The sequence below is a fragment of the Protopterus annectens genome, chromosome 3.part0 (genome assembly GCF_019279795.1).
Source record: "Protopterus annectens isolate FY-2018-M chromosome 3.part0, PAN1.0, whole genome shotgun sequence".
NCBI lineage: Eukaryota > Metazoa > Chordata > Ceratodontiformes > Protopteridae > Protopterus > Protopterus annectens.
Genome location: NC_056731.1, coordinates 1,239,105,707 through 1,239,128,889, shown reverse-complemented (window position 1 = coordinate 1,239,128,889; position 23,183 = coordinate 1,239,105,707).

Below are 23,183 nucleotides of genomic sequence, written 5' to 3'. Positions count from 1 at the left end.
ACATTGTGTCGCTATGTTAAAGGAGTTTAACATAGCGAGACAGCTTTAAAAAAAGCAACGGAGATCTCCGTTGCTTTTTTTAAATCTGTGTCGCTATGTTAAACTCTTTTAACATAGCGAGACAGTGTTTTATACTAACAGAAAAAGTCCGGGCGACCGGACCTTTTTCCGTTAGTATATTGAGGGATTTACAACGGGCACGCTGGTTGGGCTGGCCAATCAGCGTGCACGTTTTAGAGTAGGCATTGTATAATAGCAGTTTTGATAGTCAATGGAAGGGAGTTCAATAGTTTTGCCACAGAGCAGAAGGAAAGGCTTAGGCACTGGGTTTTGTTAGGTTTATAAGTTGTGAGGCAATGTTTGTTTTCAGAGCTGAAATGTTTGTTTGGGATGTAAAATTTGACAAATGGGCTAAGAGCCGGACAAGCTAGTTGGTTGCGGATGATTTTGTATACTGTAGTAAACTGTACGCATTGAAGGTGGAGTGGGATTTCAAGCCATCTTAGGGAATGTAGGGCTTTACAGTGATGAATTAAATGGGTCATGTTTATGGCAAAGTTGGCAATTTTGTTATAGCAGCTATATAGTTTTTTCTTAGGAAGGTCTGTAAGTGGGCCGTATATAACAGTGAGGGCAAGAGGTAAGTTTTGTCTAGTGTAATTTTGGTAGCTACTGTGTGGAAGTTTTTATTCCTGTATAGCATACCTTTTTTTATACCATTTTGTATGTTTAGGTCAAACTTCAGATTATTGTCAGTTGTGACACCTAGTACTTTGATATGCTGAACCAATTCTGTTTCAGTATTGCTGGCTGAAAAATATCTTAACATTTGTTTTGTTGGATCTATGGGGTTTGTGGATGAACAGAAGGAGCTTTTATTTCTTGGGGTTCAGTAGGAGTTCTGCATTGCTGAGCCATGTTTGTATGGAAGAGAAAGCTTCTTATGTTATGTGTTGTAGGTATGTTATTGTGTCTGATACACAGATGATAGTGGATTCATCTGCATATTGGATTAGAGTGCTTTCACAGGAGGATGTATGTAAGTTACTGATGAAGACATTAAATAGCAATGGACCAAGGATGGAGCCTTGAGGTACACCTGTGTGGGTGATATGATATGGGGAGATATAGCCCTTCCATTTTACTTCTTGCTGTCTGTCAGCTAGGTAGCTAGAAAATCACTGATGTGAGGAGGAGGGTAGACCAATGCAGAAAAGTTCTTTAAGGAGTTTGGGGTGAGATACAATGTCAAACGCTTTCAACAGATCAAGAAATACTGCAGATACCAGTCTGCCAGTGTCTCGGGCTTTGTTGACATAGTCCATGAAAAATAGTATGGCTGTTGATATACTATGTGCAGGTCTAAAGCCATGTTGACTGTGGGAAAGTAGTTGTGTAAGATGGTGGAGAAGTAGGTACACACATTTTTCTGTTATCTGAGAGAGGGAGGACAAGATTGCAATAGGATGAAAGTTTGTGACATCAGTAGAGTTGTATCTCTTACGTAAAGGGATAATGTGTTATCATTTTCATAGGTTAGGGACATGTGATTCATTGATGGATCTATTAATTAAGATGCTAACGGGGAATGCTATTGCCTCTGTGACAAGCTTTAGGTATTCTGGTGGGAGGTTGTCTGCTGAGGTTGAGCAAGGTTTCAGTTTTCAAATTTTTTTTTATTTGAGATAAGAGGATGGGCTGAAAAGTAAGGTAGAGATGGTTTGGTTTTTGGTTATGAGTGAGGAGTTGGTTGCATTTGTGTAATGTGTGGGATATATAGAGGTTAGTATTGGGGGTATTATTAGAAGTAAAACACCAGCAGCCGAGGTCGACTCAGAATTTTGAGTCGACCTCAGCTGCTGGTGTTGGACTGCTCTTTTAGTTGTTTGGGTATTTTCTGGCTTCACATATTTGTGTGGGTATTAGTAGAAGTAGTGAGCTGGGGTGGATAAGTTTAGTTTGCTTTTAGGTTGGATATGGAGTCTATAAAGTATGTGCTGAATTTGGTGGCTGTTTGAAGATGTGGAAAATTAGGGCTATTCTGCCACCTTTTTTATGTGCTCTGTCTACTCTAATAATGCTGCAACCAGGGAGAAGAATTTCAGTATCTTTTATTTCTGGTTTTAACCAAGTCTCTGTAATAGCAAGGGTGTCTGGGTTACATTGTGTTAACCAGGCATGAAAGAGTGTCAGTTTATTGCACATGCACCTGATATTAACAGCGATAACTTTTAGTTTTTTTTTGTCTGTGTAGTAAGAATGGAACCTGGGTTGGGGGTCCTGTGGCCCTACACAAGTTTAAGGCCATGAAAGAATGTCTAGTTGTTTTAGGGGAATTAAGTAATTTTGGTATTTGTATTAGTTTTAGGTTGTAGTAGTTGGTTGTGAGGACTTTAGGGTGGGAATAGAAGATCGGTATAGAGATCAGTGTTGGGGTTATTTGGGAGAAGCTTGTCATGGAGAGATTGAGTGATGATGATGAGGTAATAGTTGGTGCATGCTTTTATAGTAGCATTCCTGAAGGAATTGCTAGGGTAGAAAGGAGAAGAACGAAGATAAGTGAGAGGCATAAGTAAAATGATGTAGTCAAATAAGAAAAATGAGAGTTTATTTGGGAAAAGAAAAGGATACAACGTGGAATGGATATCTACTATTAGAGAGGTTGGGATTATAAATAGATACAGTGCAAAGCAGTATGTCAGGGAGAAAGACAGTTGGGAATGGGGTTCAAAATTAAAAGAAGATAAAGAAGTAGAAAACAAGAAACAGAAGTGTATGTATATTAGTAGTAAGGTGATATGGAAAGGGCGTTGGAAAAAGAGTCACAAGTAAAATGTGTATATAGGAAGTATGATATTACAGTAAGAGTGGGGTGGGTGGGAATTGGGGGTAGAGTAGGGTAGTGAAGCCAAACATACTGGGCTTCCTACCCTCAGGTCAATTTATAGGTCAGTTTATAACTGAGAACAATCACTTTATAGCCAGAACAAAGCAATTAAGAAAGACATGCAAGTAAAACAGGTTTTCTGAAATTTCATGAGACTAAATAGCTGGCATATGCAGTGTGCTCTACTTATTAAGCAAAAAGAGACAGTGGCCAACTTAGTAAGGGGTCCTACTATTTCGAAGAGCAGGCATGCATTTAACTGATTTAAGTTAATATGCAGTAAGGTTCTTGATGATAAATATGCTTACATGAAACAACAACAAAAGTCTCAGTAAACATGTAGGTGTAGAGCTTTGAGACAGAGCTCCTGCAATATCAGGGTCAAATGTAGTGACTGCAGGCTCTGAAATGAAAAAAATAAAAATAAACTTTACTAAGCTGTAAAATTATATTGAGGCAATAAAGTTAGCACTTATTATACAAGGAAAGAGATGGAGGAAAGACTACAATAAGTCATAGCAAGAGAATACAGGGGAAATATGAATGTAGAGTGATGGCAAAAAAGTGTATACATGTAAGCTCAAAGTAGTTGTAGCAGAAAGTATGCTGATAAAGAGCCACAGTAATGCACTGTAAATATACAGCTGTATTGAACAAATTATCAGAATATGGCACTACAATGATAGCCACAATATAACACCATCACTTAGTATAATTCATGAAATTAACCAGTACATCAGAACAGTGTTTATATATATATATATATATATATATATATATATATATATATATATATATAAATATATAGTCTACCTTGCATTATATGTACATAATATATTATATAATATCGTAATTAAAATATATTAATGTATATATTTATATTATATGTATATATATGTGTGTATATATATATATATATATATATATATATATATATATATATATATATATATATATATAGTCTACCTTGCATTACTGAAATTACACTTTATCACACTTTAAAATGATGAGATGACTATGCCAAAAATCTACTTTAATGAACAACAGTCACATCACTGGAATTTTAAACTGAGAAAGGAGGCAGTTAGCTAACATTACAAAACAATCACACTGAAGCATATCAAACCCACCCAAGTGGGGAGCTTCACCTCCTGCAACTCCCCAATGTGGCGAACTATGGCCCCACTCCCCTCTAACTAAATATACCAACTCCAAGATTGCACTATAGTTCTGAAATCCCAGTTCCTAAGGTTGAAACGTATATGTTCACAAAAATTCAGGGATAGGAGTTACAAAATGTGTAATATCCTCGGTGCTAGTAATTGGGTATCTACACTCAACAGGAAGGACCTTTTGAGGTACAAAGAGAAGAAACCAGGGAATCAATCATTGATTTGTTTAGTAACTACTTATGGGAGAAACACTGATCTTCTATTAAACAGTGTCCAGAGGCACTGGAACATACTTCTTGCAGATGCTAATCTCTCAACCTTTTTACAAGACAGATGTTTCTTTTCATTTTGCAGGGGTAGAATTTAGGCTCACAGCTTAGTTATTATAAACACAGTTGCAGGATGAAATCTGATTCCACTCAAAAAACCTTGACTGGTGACTTACTTGTGGGTTGCATCCCTTGTGACCGTTGTACTCATTGCAGGAGTGTGACCAAATCCAAAGAATTCACCAGTAATAATATTGGGAATGTATACGACTTTGGGATCTTTGCAAATTGTGACACAGACTGGGTCATCTACCTCGCAACATGTACCTGTTCTGCTTTTTATGTAGGCCAAACGTCTGGACCTTTAAGGCTAGGCATATCAGAACACCTTAGTGATATCAGAACCAAAAAGACCAGCAATGTTCTTTATAAACATACCATGATACACAAGAATGCTTCTTTCAGATTTATTATGATTGACAAAATTATGGGCAATAGGATGAATAAAGCTGGATGGCATACCATGTTGAATACTAAAGAAATGAAATGGATCATCAAATTAGGTGGGTTATTCCCACCGGCACTTAATGAGCATCTGTGAATGACCAATGAATTTCAGATTATTTACATGTCTACTATAAAATGGAGCAATTGGGGTTATGATTTGTATAACATTGATGAAGGCTATGTTGACTTTATAGCCATAACCGGTCTGTTTTTGTATCTATTTTCGGGTCTATATCAGCATTTCGAAAGACGAAAATGCCGAATACGAGTTGGCCGACACGTACATGTCGAACTACGACATTGCCAAATGGCCAAATCACCTATTTTTTTCCAAGGGAAACAAATTGGATGGCCAAACACCAAACCAAATACAAACAAACATTCTTAAGTGGGACCTTTGCCCCGCCACACCCCCCAGCATGGGGGGCTTTGCCCCCCACTCCCCAACTAATTATTCTAACTCCGAGACCATACTCAACTCAGGGAAAGGGCAGGTGTAAGGAAATGGCGAACCGCTTTATTTCCGTTAGGAAGAAGTCGGTGATTTGGCTGTTCGGCAGTGTCATAGTTCGACATTTATATGTCAGCCAACTGGTATTCAGCATTTTTGTCTTTTAAAATGCTGATATGGACCCTTATTTTCATGTTTGATATGATATTTTAGTTATATTTAGTTATTAAACAGTTTGCCGTAGCCTGCTGGCTCTTCATTTTTTATATCACAAACACCTGGCATTTTAACAGGGGTGTGTACACTTTTTATATCCACTGTGTGTGTGTGTGTGTGTGTGTGTGTGTGTGTGTGTACATATATATATATATATATATATATATATATATATATATGTATGTATATATATATATATATATATATATATATATATATATATATATATATATATGTGTGTGTGTGTGTGTGTGTAGACATCAGACTCCTAAATTTGGTTATTTGGTTAACATAGAAAAAATGTAGACAGCTGTTTGACTGACCACAGCTGACATGTATGCTAGATTGAAAATCCCCAAATCACCCAGGGATTGTGTAATCTCAGAGTTAGTATTTATAATTAACAGGGGTTGTGGAGGACTGGGATGCAGTGGACCTTGCCTCCTGCAAAAAATAATGTAACAAAATTAAAACAATAAAAACAATGTTATTTATTTATTTTTGTCTGCATGTAGCAAGGATTTTCCTCACGCATGTACAACTGACTGTCAGTATTTGTATTGGAGGCATTTTATGGTCAATGTTCTCCATCAACATTTGTTTGTGTTGAAATCCACACAAACCACTAGGCAGATGAAGTATAAACCACTCACTAATGAATTTACATAAAAGTACAAAGAATTCAATAAACAAGTTTTAAAAAAAGAGTAGCCTATCTCTTAATGGGCAAACTGTCATTGAGACCTGGCCAAGATTAGCATTCAATGAGAGTTGCCACACAATTTCTCATTTCTCCAGAATAGTTGCCCATGGTACCCCCATGGGTTTTTTCAACATTTTCTAATATTGTAAATTTAAAACCATGTCCTGGATGTTCCTTAACATGCTTATACAGTACATTAGTTATTTTTTTTCTTTTCTAATGTCAAACGTGTTCTTTTATTTGATCACGTAGTTGGTGCTCTGTTTTCCCAATGTAAAAATTATTACATGTCTGACATATTGCACTGTACACCACTTCTATGAGGTCACAGTTGTTTCTACCCTTAACTGAGATATTGGAACCATTAATAGTTGTTCTATTGCAAATCAATATATGCTTACATAAATTACATCTGCCACATTCATTCTTCATAGGATTGGTACAAGTCATTCTGTCCTTAACTTCTAACCAATTTTTTTAAATTAAAACCTTTGTATACATAACAGTAGGTGCCTCCCCCAAACATTTGAGTACTCCATTGTTCTCAAGCAATGCAATAACCTCTAGTTTGTGTTCAAGATCCATCTAATGGTAGCACTCTCCAGGTTAAAAGTAGTGATAAGGGCATTAGTATAGAACATCCATCCTTCTTCCTTTCATTTTCTTCAGTAATATTCACCCTGCTGGTATCACTCATGTTAATGATTTTTAAAATACAGACAAAATATCCCATTTCACTTTTAAATGAAACTTCAGCAATGAGTTCCTCCACCATACCCTTAGGGTATCCTCTCTTACAGAACATATCCAAGAGACTGTGGCATTCTTTTTGGAAATCCTGGTCAAGGGTGGTCATATGTACAGCCCTAGCTAACTGCCCTTTGAACACCTCCTTCTTTGGTGAACAAGGGTGGGCACTAGTAAAATATATTAGAATAGGTTGGTTTTCTGTAAACTCGGGAAGTGTATCTTCCCAAATGAAAGTCCTTACTAATCATTACATCTAAATAGCCCATCCTTTCATCGTGAATGTTGTATGTAAACTACAAAAAGTCAGTACTTTGTTTTATATAGTTAATAAATTGTTGCAGGCTCTCCTCATTGTCCTTCCAAATAATAAAAATATAATCAAGATAGTGCAATATAGCCAGACTGAATCAGAAAACTGACTGCTAAATGCATATACATGTTCCTATTGCAACATCACAATATTGGTGAAAAGGGGCCCAACTGGGGATTCTGTCACTATGCCTTCTTTCTGTATATAAATTTTTCCCTCAAAAAATAAAAATATTACTTTCTAAGATAATTGCAAGCAATTCCTCAAAAGTATTTAATTTCTCTTGTGCTAGTTTCTTTTAAAAAATGTCCACAATTGTATTTATTAATGGGCATTGTGAGGAATGGAGTAATATTATAATGATAAAAATGCTGTAGGATATAGGTGTAGGCATGTCTCTTTTATATTTTTATTTTTGTAGTATTTCAGATGACTCTAACAATTTTTAAGTAAATGTTTGTCAAGTGTATTTTGTTTGCTTGTGGATTTATATTTTCTGTAAACATGCTAAAAGTGTGAAGTGGGTTCCAAACTTGGTCTTGGGAATCACATGGCATTTTAATTAGTGGCTCACATGGTTTTGTAATTATGGTACATAAATGTCTACTTTTGGTATTGTCAATGTATCTGAGAAGGTTTTATCTGGGATAGAACAAAACTGCTCATACATTAAACTGTTTTATCAAATTCTTTGTACTTTTGCACTTTTACGTAATTGCAGTAGTGAGTGGTTTATACTTTGTCTGCCTAGCAATTTGTGTGGATTTTAAGTTTGTTCTTTTTGTGATTATCGTGTTTATTTTGCTGTGTTTACCAAGGTGACACACACACACACACAGACACACACACACACACACACACACACACACACACACACACACACACATATATATATATATATATATATATATATATATATATATATATATATTTATAGAGAGAGAGAGACTCCTGGCACTGAATTCCAGCTTAAACCACCGATACTACTCTTGTGCATATGGGGCATGTTTAATGGCTTTTACTTCTAAATATTCCTCTAGGTTACATTATGCATCCACCATGTGAATTATACTGAGACATATGATACCTGGCTTCAATACAGTCAATATACAGTTCATGCCATCCAGGTTATTAGATTGCAGACAAGAATTAAACTTTCCACAGCTCCTCATTCCTCGTTCTCATCATGTTGCATTATCTGTGACAGGAATGCATTATACTGAATGTGCCTGCATGATAATAATGGGGAAAACACTGGAAGGGAAAGTTGCCAGACACCTGCAGCAACTGGAAAGACCCCAAAAGTACCTCACCAAGAGGATCAAAGGGCTCAAACAGATGCCATATGCTGCCCGGTTAAAGAAACTCCAGCTCTACTCAGTGGCATACCGCCTGCTCAGAGGCGATCTGTGCCTGACGTATAAAGCCATGTCCAACCCGGAATTAATGGACATGCTGCACCTCAGAAAATCCAAATCCCATCGAGCTACGCGCTCAAGAGACTTGAACCTCAGCACTGAAATAAATAGGACATGCTGGAGGGACAGATTCATAACCCAGAGGCTCCCTTCACTCTGGAATAAAATCCCAGTCCAGGTTAGGCAGAGTCCCTCATTGACTCTCTTCAAGAGGAATCTTGATGAGTGGATGGGAGATCGTAGGTTTACCCTGGGTATCACTTCTGTGTCACTGTTAGACAGAGACACAGTATACTAACCTTGAAAAAGGGCATAGCAAAATTAATTTAAAATGAGTGGCGAAAGCCAAACACACTCTGGCTAGGCTTATAAATGCCCTAGGGCAGATAGCCTAGTATGAACCTATGAACCTATGAACCAATATATATGTTCTGCAAGACTCCAGTGATGAAGTAACTAGTATTGTGGCTTCAGATATTGCTTGCCTTAAACCCTTTTTTTATGTAGTTGATACATTTCATTTTAAGACCACTATTCAAAACCAACTTTTAGAGGGGGTATATTCTTTAATACCTAGTAAAAATGTAAAAGTTCCTCCCTAAGCTGCAGATTCAGGAAGTCAGAGCTATATGATGGGCTTTTCACTCTTTCTACACTGCATGTTTTATGTGTGTGTTGGAATAATTGGGGTATTGGTACGGACATATTAAGTAAATGTTCCCTTGTAATCATAAGCAGTGAATAAAGTACTCTGGTAGGTTTCAGATTCTCTTGTCCTAAGCTGAGAGTTATATAATGGTCAAAGCAACTGTTGCTTAGACTTTTAGTGTTATACTCTTTCACTGGCTCCCACACTAGTCAGCTATTTAGCCTACCAATTCTCACACCAAAGTAACACAATTATCTAAGTGGATAAATACCTGTTCTAAGTGACAGACTTTCCTGACCTTCAGTATAATAACCGCAACAATGTGTTCTGACTGTCTATACTCAGAAAAACATTAGTCTGTCTTGGACTCCTTTCAGCTGTTTACAGAGAAGAATGACTGTTTTTTATAAATGGCAAGCATATTGCCATTTTGAATATCATCTTTAGTTGTATGTCTTCTTTTGTTTTAGCCCCCATGTATACTTTGGCATCCGGCCATTAATCAGTGCATACATGCCCTCTTACCATTCCTGAGGAATTTAATATTTGCTGTAAGGTTATCTGTTAGGCACCCATCTCTGTTGAATTTGTGGAGCCTTTTGCCATGTAATGCGTACTATAGCCAGAATAGCCAAATAAAGTTTGATTAACTTCATGCTATTGCTAATAACACTGTAGTGCATGAGAGTGGTAATTAAGCTCCAATGTTCAGAAAAAGACAAATCAGTTAAGCCCTACTATAGTGCAATACCTGATCTTAGCAAATGTTAAGCACCCCTGCTTAACTTGTGAAGGTCAGGTCTCTCTCTAGGCAGCCAGATATGCCAGTACTAACTAGCAAAGACAGAGGTAGAATAAAAAACACTTATTTCTGCCTGTGGTCTGTATCAGTAACATGTCCCTGACTTCCTGTTATAAACAAAGAAAGTAGCTAGAATAACAAGCTGTGTGTTTGCCTACATTTTTTGAAGATAACAAAGTCTGAAAGTCAAATCTTCTTCTTCTGGCTTTTCCTGGTTAGGGGTCGCCACAGCAGATCACCTGTCTGCTCATGATTGGCAGTGGAGTTTTACTGTGTCAAGTTGCCAGCCTGGCACCCAACCTTCCACAGAAGGAAAACACTCACACTTAGGGCCAATTTAAAGTGCCCAATCCACCTACAGCATGTCTTTGGGAGGAAACCGGAGCACCTGGATGAAACCCACACAACCACAAAGAGGACATGCAGACTCCACACAGAAGGCACCCCAGCCGAGGATCAAACCGGAGAACCTCTTGCTGTGAAGTAGCAATGCTAACCACTGCACCACCATGGCCACCCAACATCTGAAAGTCAAATGTATATCATTATTTAGTGACATCAGTCCTCTGAGATTTGTAAAAAAAACAAAGATTTTATGAGGACAGACCAAACATAAGAGGCAAAAATTTGGGCATTCTGCAAAAATCTGAACAGTTGAGAAGCAGAGCAAGGTGAGTGCAAACACAGGAGACTTCATTGCACTGTCTTTCTGACAGTGCTTACTAAATGCTTTATGGTATTGCAAGGCAGCAAAGCACTTTGGTGTGAGAATTGGTAGGCTAAATAGCTGACCAGTGTGTGAGCCAGTGAAAGAGAGTTAACACTTAAACAAATAAAACTCCATGCACTACAAAGAATTATGATCGGTTCTCCAGTCATACCCTGTAATTACATATTCTCAACATGGTGATCTCAAGGTGAATTTCTAGGCAACCATGCCTCAAATACATAATATGCAAATTATGATCAGTGAACCAGTCATAATCTTCTGTATTGTGTTATCTACAATATTCTTTATTTGATATGTTACATTATTTCCCCCTGTTTTTCTCATGGTAATTGGTACACATTCTGTATATCAGACAAGTAGATATCAATTTGCTTAAATGTAGACAATTTTCAATCTCACCAGTTTGAATTACTTGCTTATGTTATTTTTGACTATCTTATATGAAATCCTATGCAAAATGTACCTGTTCCTGTAGCTGTGCTCTACCTGTGTTATAATCAACAGTGATTCTGATCATCTTTGAGCAATACAGACATGGCACCATTAAGATGCCCACAAACGCTAACAAAATAATAACTTTCTCTGTCTTAAATGTAAACACTTTGATGAGAATAACACAATGTCTTAGGAACAAATGTTCTTCTATCTGCATCTCATATCAACAGGACTCTAGATTTTTTAATCAAATGTAAGGACATTTTAACTTCTTAGGTGAGACTGGGAAAATCATTGTCATGAGGGGAAAAATGTAAACTTTTTTTATTATTTTGGTTTTCTTTAAACTACAACATAATTCAGTTGGGATGTTTATTAACTTATGTACCTCAATATATGCATAAGAAAGTATATGTTTACTTCTTTAATCTGTGTCCTTGAAATCTTCCTACCGGGTGTTGTATTTGAATGGTCACATAATTGTGAAATATGGGTACTTGACAGATGAACAAATACTCAAATGCTACAAATATGACTGAAGTGATATAAAGATAAATAACTAAGCAATAACTGTGATTAAGATCTTGCAGAGATTAAGAATATAGGATGCACAAAACACATATGTCACTGCAACACTGATGATATTAGAAGCTGTTGATAAGGAAAGTATGGCTTTCAGGGAATAAATATATATATATATATATATATATATATATATACACACACACACACACAAGTTCTGCTTTTACACTCTGTAATGTAGAACTATATAAGGCTCTTAAAATACTTTTATGTGTACTCAACTATAGTAGTGGATTAGTTTAATAATAAACTTTAGAAGACTAAGTGGTATTTAAACTGCGATGCAATAAATCTCAGAACGTTTTTTTTTCTTTTTTTCTGCAGAAATAAAGTTAAACTGCATCTATGCTGATGCTCTAATTTGTATTTCAGTTCTAAAAAATACAATCTTACTTCTGTAACTAGTGATATTGCTGCCTTTCAGAGAGGAGTAGGTGGAGTTTTTATTTTATGTAAGAACTGTGTGATTGCACACATACATGTGAATTATTATCTCCAGTTTTAGGTCAGCAATTAGTAGACAAGATACTGTAAAATCGAAAACATACGCTGACAAAATCTTGTGACTGTCTATTGAGTGAGCTGTCTGTGAATGGTCCCATTATGTAAGAAGTGGAGAGAAACAATTTATATTAGTGAATGAAAAGCAACGAAGAACAGAATTATTGCAGTATGATGATTTCAGCCAGCAGGTGGCAGAATCGGAGTAAGAATGAACAGGCAATTTGCTTTAATTTCCAGAAATACAACATAAAAAAAAATAAAATAAAAAGTGCAGTCTTGAAAGTTTGCTGTAGTTGTCAAAGCAGCCTTTGGTCTCTGAAAGGAAAAGACATTTATTCGCTGGCACTGTTGTTCACATACATGTTCATTACTTCTTTCTACAGATTGTCACAAATGAGATTATTGCCCCAACAGAATACTGAAGAGGGGATATTTCTCTTATTTGCAATTTCTGTGGATTAATGTGAATTTAGAAGAGGTGTCACTGAAGTTCTTGTCATGATGTTTGAGAAATAAAAAAGTACATAAATTGCACCTGAGACTTAAAATAAATATAATGAAACTTTTGTCTTTAACATTTTGAAATGAGGTTTTGCTGGATTATATATTATGGATGATAAACAGCAACAACTAGGGAATGAACAGAATATGCATTGAATGTGCAATGCTGAATGATTAGACTACTGTCATTTAAAAAAAAAAAAACTGCTTTATTGTTGCAACTAACAGAAGAGCTATAACGTTTTAATAAAACCTTCATTTTAAGAGATATTTTGATCAAGTACTGTCATGCTTTAGTAGTGCAGTATCATCATACTCTACAAGCTGTCAGTTACGTGGTAAGAATAGACAGTATCATCATACTCTACAAGCTGTCAGTTACATGGTAAGAATAGACAGTATCATCATACTCTACAAGCTGTCAGTTACGTGGTAAGAAAAGAAGCTCATAAGAGTTTGCATAGTTAAGGCCTTTCAAGACTGCACTCATAAGAAATATCTGTGCGGCAGAAAAATAGTAGGTCAACATAATGATTGCATTCAGTCACCAGCTGATAATATGTGGGACGGGGAGAATGGATTGTGTAATTTTCTATGGTACAGTAAAGAGCAAGGAAAGTATGGAACCCTATGGGAGAAGTGATTGATAAGGCACAGCACAAAACTGCTAGACGGGTTTTGGTATTTTAACGTGCAGGCTAGAAAAGGGGTTGTCCATAGATAACTGCTGATAAATACCGAAAGATCTGAATTACTGTTTATGTCAGGTCCCTTCGGATAGGCAAAAATAAGGAGGCAGAACCCCCCCCACCCCAACTCCCCTAAAGTGAAGACTATGATTCAACAAACATTATTATGTGAGGGCTGAGGAGTTAAGGGCAGGAGGACTTGGAATGGTCCTTCAAGTGATTTACCACACTTTTAGGTGTACTGGTTTTGTTTTGCATGAGTTGAGATAGCAGTACTACTTATCATATTGGAAACTTTTATGTGTGTGTTTTCTTTGGTGGAATTATTTATCTCTTAACTGAAACTGTCAAAACACAATTTTTGTCAGTATTCTGAACCTTACTTTTTCTGTGAAACTGCCTCTCCCAACCACATGATGTCATATTAGGTAACAGTGCTGGAGTAGAGTTGGAAATAATGAAGAATTGCAAGTTTTTTTTCAGAGGATTGCTCGTATTCTTTACTGGCTTTCAACTATGACAAGATAAAAAAACATTGTAAATGCAGTCAGCTTCAGTTTTTAGTCTAATCAGTATTGCACTGGATGTTTTACTATTTTATACAGCAGAACCTTTCAAGGAATTACCGTTACATTTGTGCAATGATGACATAGGTTGTATCTATATTGTACTATTGGTAGCCTCATGATTGTTGCAGTTCACAGGAATAATGTGTTTTGTTTCTGTAGAAATAGTCTCTCATTGATATATTATTTTCAGGTGTCTAAGCCAAGATAATGATAACATTGTGTTGTGGATACTTTTATACAATATTGCATAATGTCCCCGACTGACGTTTCACTTGCATGTGCAGAACTTTAATACAGTACTATTGCATATTTCACATGTGGCTCCCATGTGAACATCACAATCAATTTCCATGATCTGTTCCCACCACTATCATCATTCTACACTCTATTACCATCCAACAGTTTCAGGAACCAGTCTTTGTTCCTTGTTGAACAGCACTACATACACATCTTAGAGTTTTGTACTACACATGTATCAGAAATTAAAAAAAACAAACAAAAAAGGTTGATATTATATACAAAAGAACTTAACAAATGAAGCAAATTTCACTTTCTTACCAAAGACTAACTATGTATGTCTGTGTGTTTTGTGTTGTGCATGTATCACATGTAGAATTGAGAGGTGTGTATGTGCATGTGTATGTGTGTTTTGTGTTGTGCACACACCACATGTACAGTTGTGAGGTGCGTATATGTTTGTGTGTGTGTGTTTTGTGCTGTCATGCATCACATGTAGAGTGTGAGGCATATGTGTGTGTGTGTGTGTGTGTGTGTGTGTGTGTGTGTGTGTGTGTGTGGTATGTGTGTGTTTTGTGTTGTGCATGCACCATATGTACAGTTTATATGTGTTTGCATGTGTGTGTGTTTGTGTTTGTGTGTGTGTGTGTGTGTGTGTGTGTGTGTGTGTGTGTGTGTGTGTGTGTGTGTGTGTGCGTGTGTGTGTAACAATGTATGAGAAACAGCTTCTATGACAGTCATTAGAGTGCTCATTTCTAATTTCATATCCATGGCTAATTTTCATTCAGATCTGTACCATTCACTAACTTCTCCCCTACGTACCAAGCAAAGACACTATCCATATACGTATTGCTTCCCCTCAGCACATTACCCAAAGCAGCAGTGCACTACTCTGAATCAACAATGCACTACTCCGAATCAGCATTACAGCAGTGCACTACTCTGAATCAGCAGTGCACTACTCTGAATCAGCAGTGCAGTAGTGCACTCCTCCGAATCAGCAATGTGACAAGCAAGTGTGATTAAAAGCTGAAGTGCTGAATATTTAAAAAAAATATATGAAGGAATGATATATAATTAGGTGTGGGAGAAACTAAAAATTGGAAAATGTTTCATTATTAATTTTGAAATATGAGCTATACAAATATGTGCCTTGAACTAGACTTAAAGGTTTGAGTGGCTCTTGTCATTTTTCAATATTTTACGATTCCCTGGATTCTCAACAGCTTGCACAGAGTGCAAGATGAGTGCAGGAGCCCACAGAGGCAATATGTCTGCTGTGCGATCCAGGAATAACTGGCAGGGGCTTGCACGAGAGCTCCAGCACTAATCCTGCATGCACTAAACCCTGGTATGCAAATCACCTCATTTGCAGGAGAAATCCATGCAAATGAGGTGAATTTGCAATCCAGGAAGCTTGCAATAGTCCTTGCAAGACTAGTGCAATCTGCAGAAATGTACTTGGTTAGTAACCGAGTACATTTCTGCAAAATCAAAAATGGTGCTCCAAATAAAGGCTGCATATCACTGAGCAAGCATGCTAATGGCTAAGTACAAGGTCACTGGCATTGAAAACAGTAAACAAAAATGAAAAAAAACAACTTATATTTTTTTCGCCGATCTTGGCTGTTTAAGCACAGGGCATTGGTGCACAAACGGATCGGGGGAAAATAAGAAAATAAACTTAAAATGGGCATTCTAACTAAAATCAGTATTACAACCTGGCCAGTGAGTAGTGGTTGCTAAGGGGGGAGGCTCAGTGTGGGACATGTAACCATGCATTAGCAGGTAATCCTATGCAAATGAGGGGAAGGAGAGTGAATCCCAGTTTTCCCCAACATGTGAGACAGGTCCCATCAGTGTAAGAGTATGAATAGCTGGTTGCAAGACTAGGATATAGGTGACATCATGGGGGGATGTCAGGCATACTGTAAGCGGATTGGAGTCCAGTGGCTCTAGATTGCTCATAGCTGAGCACAGCTAAGCTAGGGGTGTGTCTAATACTGCCTAGCACGCTTTACAAAGTGTAAGTGGGTGTGCGCACCGTGCACCAGGTTTTACAGGAAGAAAAAAGAAGTTAAACCAGGAAAAAGCAGCTCTGTGCACATTTCAGCACTCTGTGCGGCGCACCCATGGGCTTAAACAGGAAGGCAATGTGAGGGGAAAACAGCAGTAGGAAGGTAACCAAGGAGAACTAGCTTGGCTGACAGGTGAAATGTATCAAAAGCAGCCAATAACACAGCCAGCAGACCAGCCCAGCCCAGCACACCACTATAAACAATGCAAACACCTTTCCCCCTTGTTATTCCCAATAACTCTGCACCACCGGTGTATACAAACAGAGAAATTTTACTAAATGAAAGCAAGAGAAATAATGTTAGGGGCTGCATTTGTTATCATAAACCAGCATGTGCAAGAGACTGAGGGTGGTGAGGATGTGAATGCTGCTGAGCAACCCACAGTGAGGAGATGGAGAAGAGTGTACAGACCCAGGGTAACCTACCAAGGGCTACATGAGCTGGAGATAGTGGAGTGCTATAGGGTGGACAGGGACCTCCTACAGCAGATTGTTGAGCTGTCCCAGCCACGCCTCACACACAGAACTAACAGAGGGGAACACATCCCAGTGGATACCAAGGTATGTCTAGGCCTATGAATAATAGCTACAGGTATCTTCCAAAGGCCAACTGGGGATATGATAGGGATATCACAGACATCAGCATCCAGGGTACTCCACCAGTTCCTGTATGCCATGTCAGCACATGTCGGTGAGCACGTATATTTCCCCATCACCTGTGGGGCATTGGCCAGCAATATGTGTCTCTTCCATCAAATAGCAGAATACCCTGAGGTGGTGGGTGCAATAGACTGCACGCACGTATGCATCAAACACCACCCGGTGAGCGGGGTAGGGTCTACATCAACTGCAAAGGCTTCCCCTCCATCAACTGCCAGGTCATGTGTGATGTCCAGGGCATAATAATGAATGTGTGTGCTGGCTGCCCTGGAAGCTACCACAATTCCGACATCTGGCATCTGATGCAGCTGTGCCACAGATTTGCCAATGGGGACATCCCACATAGTCACCTAGTGGGAGATGCTGGATACACACTGGAGCCATGGCTGATGGCACCCATCAGAAATCACACACACCCGAACAAGAACTCCATAATGAGGCACACGCACAAACACGAATCATAGCAGAGCATGTGTTTGGGATGCTCAAGTCATGGTTCCAGTGTGTGGACACATTTGGTGAAGCCTTGCAGTACTCATCAACTACATGTACCCAAATTGTTCTTGTATGTGCCATGCTACATGATATGATCCTGCAGAAACAGCTGCAGCAGGAACAGCATGGGGCAGGGCCACACAGCCCCTCACCATTTCCAAGGCCTGCACAGATACAGAGTGACTCAGAGGAGGAACAACCTGAGCCTGTCCCAGTAGGCAGAAGGAAGTGTGCCCAGTATGTCCTGGCCTTGGCAAAGAGGCAACGCATAGCACATGCACTGACACAGTAGGGACCCAGAGAATGTCACCTGTCTCTGACTTCACATCAGTAAAAGAGATGCCAAACATGACACTACCTGTGCTCAACCATGTATAGGGACTGTACTCTGCATCCAACATAGGCAGCCCTGCAGCACCACCATCAATACTGGGGCACCCACAAGGTAAGTGACTCACACATGCCAGCTGAGGGGGGGGGGTCACATACCCAACTGTTACAGCCAGCAGGATAGGTGTGGACAAACACAAATAAATGCTGTACTATGGCCTCTGAATGAGCCCTATGTGTAACTCCTCCCAGGCCTACACAGACAGACTACAGCAGGCCAGGCAGTTGGATGTAAGATGTGAAGGCTAGGAAGTCAAAAACTAATATGTAGGCAGTGAAAGCTAGGATCTGTAGTACAATGGTATGCCTCTACCCAGCACGATAGGTAAGACTACAGAGTGAAATGGAGTACCCGACATACCAGTACAGTCCTAGCAAATGTGTAAAAGTATCAGGTGTGCCCCCTATCCTATGTACACTTATAGTAACAGTCAGGTGTGCCCCCCTACTCCTGTGTAGAAATGTAGAAACAGTCAGGTCCCCCCCCCCCCCGCTATGCAGAAATGTAGCAACAGTACATGTCAAATGACCGATGGATACCCTGCAGACACAGCATGCTACCTGTCAGTGTACAACACAAAGGTCAGCACCGCAGTACAAACAACCTGGACTTGATCCACACATGCAGTACAGATGGCCATACTGGGCATGCTCACACACTTAAACACATGAAGGCCATGTCTGCAAACACCAATGGACCAGACATATCCGGCAGTCGCAGTTCTTAGTGCAGACACATGTCAGTATGCACCCCTCCTGCCTTGCACACACAGTGGATAGGAATACAGACATGTATGTAAAGACAACACACTATAATAAGCCAATGGTAGATGGACATAGATGTGTGGAAGAGGGTCACCGTGACAAGGACCAGTCCGGGACTGTCCCACCCAGCACACAGCCAAAGGGCCACAAACACATGAGGTGCAGATGTCACTCACTGCAGATATTAGCCATCAGCATCTGTCAGCATGACAGACTATGTGGTGCTCATGCCAGCTGTGCAACATGACTGTAAAAGGAAGTAGTCATCTAGTAGCTGTATACACGTACCTGTGACATATGACCCCGTGTGTGCCCGCATGTGGCATGTCAACCCCTACATAAGTGGGTTATGGCCCATGCACAGACCTCTCTCCCCATAGTAGTATTATGACAAGCCTGCCGAGGTAATACAATGCGAAATACACCTTTGTGAAAGCTGTAGAGCAGGAGTCTCCATGGCGCATCCCATAACTGTGCACTGCTGTAGTGATAAAATAGTTAGGTAGTAGTTCAAACCCCAGACTTGGCAATTGTGTGTGTGTGTGTGTCTGACTGTGTAAAGAGCAATGCTTTTTAGGATACTCACGCTCCGTACAATTCATATACTGAACTTTGGCAAGGCTGCTGATGTCACTCACCTAGAAATACGGTTCTACCTGACATAGTCGAAACCACACAACACCGACAACCACATCACCGACACCACATATTCGACAGTCCATAAACACGAAACCACACATAACCGACAACGAAATAACCGACGGTACACAAACACGAAACCCCATACACTGCACACACCACAATAACAATTAAAAACAAAACACATCCCCATTCCACAAACCACACACACAACACAAGCACACCAAAATCCTTACAAGCCCACACTAAACCTTACCCTAACCCTAAGGTCCGTCACTATCGCACACTTACCTACCGGCTCCTAACCTAACTCACTTAACCGCCCTATCGCCCCTAACCCTAACTCACTTAACCCACCCCTATCGCTCCTAACCCTAACTCACTTAACCCACCCTATCGCTCCTAACCCTAACTCACTTAACCCACCCTATCGCTCCTAACCCTAACTCACTTAACCCACCCCTATCCCCACAGACCGTCAATCTCCACACTTACCTGCTCACCCTAACGTCCGTCACTACCGCATACTCACACAGCCTTTCCCCATGTCGGCATCCTCGGCGTTGGTGTTGTCATCCGTCGTGTCGGTCTTCTGCATTGTCGATGTTCTGCCACTCGCGATTCGCGTCGGTCTTCTTCGATTTCGATCTTCTGGAGCTCCGGATTCCGATGTCGGTCTTCTGCGCTGTCGACGAAGTCAGGTAGAACCAGAAATACACCTCTGGGAAAATCATAACCCAGTAATTTCCGTAGTGTGGTCTGTAACTGTGTACTGCTGTGGTGTGATAAAGTAGTTAGATAGGTGTTCTAATCCCAAACCTAGCAGCTATGTGTGTTTGTGTATGAATTTGTGTGTGTGTGTGTGTGTCTGACTGAGTAGAGTGCTATGCTTTTTAGGCTACTTACACTCTGTACAATTCATATACTCAACTTTGGCAAGGCTGTCGATGTCACTCACCTAGAAATACACCTCTGGGAAAATCATAACCCAAGAATCTCCGTAGCACATCCTGTCACTGCATACTGATGTAGTGTGATAAAGTAGGTAGGTATTCTAATCCCAGACTTGGCATCTATGTGTGTGTGTCTGAGAGCAATGCTTTTTAGATTACTCACACTCTGTACAATTCATATACTCAACTTTGGCAAGGTTACTGATGTCACTCACATAGAAATACACCTCTATGAAAGTCATCACCCAATAATCTCTTTAGCGTGTCCTGTAACTGCATACTGCTGTAGTGTGCTAATGTAGTTAGGTAGGTGTTCTAACCCCAGACCTAGCAACTGTGTGTCTGTGTGTGTCTGACTGAGTAAAGAGCAATGCTTTTTAGGCTACTCACACTCTGTACAATTCATATACTCAGCTTTGGCAAGGCTGCTGATGTTAATCACCTAGACATACACCTCTGGGAAGAATGCAGTCCAGTAATCTCTGTAGTGCATCCTGTAACCGCGTACTGCTGTAGTGTGATTTAGAACTGTGGTAGGGTTCCATCTCCATCCATGGCAGTTCTGGATGTTTTGTGTGTGTTTCAATGTGTGTGTATGGAGCAATGCATTATAGGCTACTCACTCGCAGTATATTTCAAATGCCCTACTGTGGCAATCCTGCTGATGTCATTCATTGTGAAATATAACTTTGGGGAGGCATTTTGTCAGTAATCCCTGTGGTGCGACCTACAACTGTTCCATGCTGTAGTGTAATATTGACCTTGGTCAGGGGTTGGATACCCACACATGTCAGTTTGTTTGGTAATCCTGCTGATGTCATTCATTGTGAAATAAACCTTTGGGGAAGGATTCCTGTAGTAATCCATGTGGTGCATTCTATAACAGCTCCCTACTGTAGTATGATATAGACCTGTGGCAGAGGTTCTATACCCACCCATGTCAGTTGTGGACATTTTTTGTGTGTCTCAATGTCTGTGTAGGGAGTAATGCATTTTAGGCTAGTCACTTGCAGTACAGTTGAAATGCCCTACTTTGGTAATCCTGCTGATATCATTCATTGTGAAATACACCTTTGGGGAAGCACTTCAATAGTAATCCCTGTGGTGCATCCTATAACAGCTCCATGTTGTAGTGTGATATCAATCTCAGTCAGGGGTTCTATACCCACACATGTCAGGTGTGGATGTTTTGTGTGTGTCTCACTGTCTGTGTAGGAAGCAATGCATTTTAGGCTAGTCACTTGCAGAACAGTTGAAATGCCCTACTTTGGTAAGGCTGTTGATATCATACATTGTGAAATACACCTTTGGGAAAGATGCATGTACTATAACTGTGTAGTGCTGTAATATAATAAGCGAGTTAGATAGGGGTTCTACTCCTTGACATGACAGGTGTTTGTGTAACCTGTATCCGGTGTAGAGATGTGTGTGGCCAATGTGGGGGGGGGTTTCCTCAGTTCTTTATATGGTGGCCCTACTATATATCACCATGTCAATGATACAGGGATAACAGATGTAAATTAGCTGAGAGGCTGGGTGCAAAGCCATACCCAGACATGTGACATCAAGGCCAGCCAATCACTGTTAGCAACCCCACTATTACCCAGAGCAGACACACATGCCTAGGCAACAGCCAATATGTGGGTAGTATATTGCATATTGGCCACTGATAGTAACTCTGCAGTGATAGGAGTGGCCTACAGAGGGCATCTGTCAAATATGCATGTACATGCAAACAGTGCACCTCCATCAAGTTCCAAAATGGACACCTGCACCACCCGTGGTGCCTTCACATGTGACTCCCAATGGACATACCATACCTGATAACATGCCCTGTATGGACAGATGACACTGACATCAGGGAATGCTATTAGCATGTTCTCAATGTAGGTGCAGGGTAAGCCTGCTGCCCATTACCAGTTCCTGCCACAGGTGGGCAAGACTGGCACATTCAATGATAATCTGTGTTCACAACATGGGCCAGATACCTTAGGTACAGTTCCACATGTCACTGTACATGCATGTGGGAGGTGTGCACATCCTACACACCATCCATGTCATGGAGTACAGAACAAATACATGGCAAGTGACACACAGCATTGGCCACACACAATAGTCATGCAGGTGACTGGATGGGGGATGCAATGCCTACCTGTGTGGGCAAATGCAGAAACTACAGGCCTGAGACACAATGCAGACCATTGCGATATGGCCTGATGCCAAGGTATACCCATCCCCTACCCTTGTACAGCCTGCTGGCACAGTTGACCGCCACACACCCGTGCAGACATGCACCCATGCATGTCAGAACTGGCACCTTGTGTGTTTGTGTGTGTGCTGTATGGTGCATCTGACCACATCCACACTCACTACAACCCCCCAGGGCATACTGAAGCTGTTTAATGTCTGACATCTCATCATACTCTATGCTCATATGACCTCCATATGACCCATGTGGTGCATTTGATACCTGCACATCGATGAGTTGTGGCAATCCCATTAGTGATGAGTTGCACTCCTGGCCCTGCCAAGTGTGTCAATGTGTGTGTGCCCCTGTGCGAGTGTGCCTGTGTTGACGCTGGCAGCTGTTCATGCAGACAGGCACATGTATGTCACCTACCATATATCTACCATATCCCTGTTGCAGATGTCACTCACCATCACATATATGCTCTGAGTGCTCCACAGCAGGAAACACATGTGGCGCATCCAATAACTGCATTGAGCTGTGATAGCACTATATAGTTGTCAGGGGTTTGATACCCTGTGCGGGTAGGTGTGTGACACAAACATGCTTCTGTTTTACTCTACCACCCCTCCCTG